Source organism: Dermacentor silvarum, chromosome 1 (assembly GCF_013339745.2).
Source record: "Dermacentor silvarum isolate Dsil-2018 chromosome 1, BIME_Dsil_1.4, whole genome shotgun sequence".
NCBI lineage: Eukaryota > Metazoa > Arthropoda > Arachnida > Ixodida > Ixodidae > Dermacentor > Dermacentor silvarum.
In genome coordinates this window covers 363,136,566-363,139,425 of record NC_051154.1, presented here as the reverse complement: position 1 = coordinate 363,139,425, position 2,860 = coordinate 363,136,566, and positions in this window count along the sequence as shown.

Below are 2,860 nucleotides of genomic sequence, written 5' to 3'. Positions count from 1 at the left end.
AGCTTGACGCGATCAGCCCATTTGTTATGCGCGCTAACGCGGTCATACTCTGCAAGCCAGTCCTCCACGTCGTGATCGTCGGTGCCGCTGAAGATGGCAGGGTCGCGCTGACGTACCGCACCAGAACACACAACAGCCAGGGGGGCGGGAGCGGATTGCGAAGGGCCGGCGTCGTCGGTCATTGTGGCCGCAGGTGGCAACGTATAGTGCGGAGCTCCAGGTCGGGGAAGACGTTAACCCAGCACTTCCACCAAATGTCGCGGGATGTTCTTGCAAGTCCGCAGGGCGTCTGACTGAAGTACAAGAAGACGGAGCAGTCTCAGCTGGACACCGATCGAGCGCGCACTCCTATTTCGTCGACTTCCTCTTTCACACTTCACCATGCCGGCACCGATGATCTCCAGTACAATATATATATATATATATATATATATATATATATATATATATATATATTGCTTTATTTTTTCTCCTTCGGTGAGAGATGGGTCGACGCGCTGGCACAGGGAGAGAAAATCTTCGTTGTAGCTTGTAAACGTTTCCTCCCTGCGTTGGACTCGACTGCGCAAGCGCTGTTCCGCGCGAAGCCGGCGCACGGCGGGACGACCGAAGACCTCCGCGACGGCTGCCGTGAAGGTCGACCAGTTCGTGATTTCGGCTTCATGGTTTTTGAACCAGAGGCCGGCTACATTAGTGATGTAAAAGTGAACGTTCGTGAGCTTGACGCGGTCCTCCCATTTGTTACATGAGCTCACTCGCTCGTACTCGACGATCCAATCCTCAACGTCCTGGTCGTCGGTGCCGCTAAATATAGGTGGGTCGCGTTGTCGGGGCACGCCAGCACTGTGGATTGTCGTTGGCACGGGAACAGCTTGCGATGGGCCAGGATCAGTCATGGTGAAAGCTGATGGTAGCGTGCGGCTGCGAAGTTCCAGGATGAACAGGACCCCGCTACCTCCACCACTTAAAATGGGGGTGTTGGTCTTCAAGCAGGCTTGGACGTGGTGTTGCAGAAGGCTATCCGAAAGACAGGTCGGGTTACTGGCGAGCGCGAGCTAGAGCGTCAACAACAACCACACTCATCGTCGTCTTCTTTTCCCACACATCCCAGAATGACCGAAGCGCGGTCAGTCGCCTTCAGTACAATATATATATATATATATATATATATATATATAAAAGACAGCAGACGTGTGCGCTTTTAGATACTTGCAACCAAATATCTTGCGAAGCTGTTCCTTTCCAGCAGTTTCAATACGAGCTTTAGTTTCCTGAATTATGTCGCATAGTTTCACAAGTTGCCAAAAACTCCTTGTTGGAAATTTTAAAAAGATAGTAGTTCATTGAGACACAGGTTACTTCGCCATAAAATTTCGAAGGGTGTACTCCCTCGCTACTGTTCTCCCTCACCTGCCCACTCAAATTCTCTACATTTGGCATCGGTTGAGTTAACAGTTATGCCAGGGCAGCGGTATAAATTCTGCTTGGTTCATAAAACACATTCATTAGGCTGTGGATGGCTTGCTTGCGTAATTTACTTTAAATATATTAATTAGTCCCTTGTCATTGAAGTTTATTCACATAGTGCCCATACCGAGCCCTTTATTTTCGCCGAATATAAACAAAGTGCCTTGTTTAGTTCACCGAGGATATCGCAGAAATCAACTACGAATGCCTTATGACGCATGAAAAATAGGGGGGAACGATGGCTCCGTAATTACTTGCAACGCTTTTAACTATACCTGGAACGTAAAACATTTGTCTCACATTGCCCTTATCAAATGACCCCCCCCTACCCTTTCCCCGTTATGTAAATATGTTTTAACCAACAGCTATGTCGCGATACTGGGAAGCATAGCTGAAAATGGCCCTATCACACTCTAACACTTGGATAAGAATTTTCACAAAGACTGTGTTTGATCCAGCCTCAATTAACTTCGCACAGAGAGTTTTTATAATGTACCACCAATTTTAGCCTAATTTTGTCTTATGGCCTTTAAAGTTCTGTCAGGGCACTGGACTCAATTCTCCCCTCGTTAGACAGGCTCATAACACACTAGAGTGCTTGCATACGTAATTTATGGCGAAAGTCCCAATTAGCCACCTATTTTGAACTTTACCTACACATCACACATTACCTGGTCCTCAGAGTCACGAACGATAAAGAAGCTGCTTCCTTTAGTTCAGTGATGACACCAGGTGACCTCAATAAATCTCGCATAAAAAGTAAAAATAAGTAAATGATGGTTCACTAATTATTCGTAACGCTTCAAAATAAGCTAGGAACGCTAAACTTGACAACACATTGTACTTAAAATGCTGCCTATTCCGTCAAAGTATAATGTATCTGAAACGCAGAGTTCTCTTAGGACATTAGAAAACCTAGCTAATAATACCAGTGTGGTACTTTCGAATACTTGCTTACACTTTCTTTAAAGCTGTATTTGATCAACACGTATTTACCATCGCACATAAACTTGGCGTATTGTGCGCCCTATACGCGCAATATTTTACTTCTATTATATTCGTAACTATGACAGCGCAGCCGTCTATTCTACTGGAAAAGCCGAATTTGACCCATTCAATTCGTACATTGCCTACACATTGTCCATACCATGCTCCTAATTTTTCGTAGATATAAACAAGGTACCCGGTTTAGCTCACCGGGGACACCGGAGAAAGAAAACTACAAATCTCGTATGATGCACGAAAGCACATGGGAAAATTAGGGTTTATTAATTATCTGCAACACTTACATTTAAGCAGGAACACAGTGAAAGCTTCGAACGCATTGCGCTTTAAGTTCTCCCTATTGTTACGGAATTTCAAGTTCGCATCTCGTGCAGTTGTTTTAGGAGTC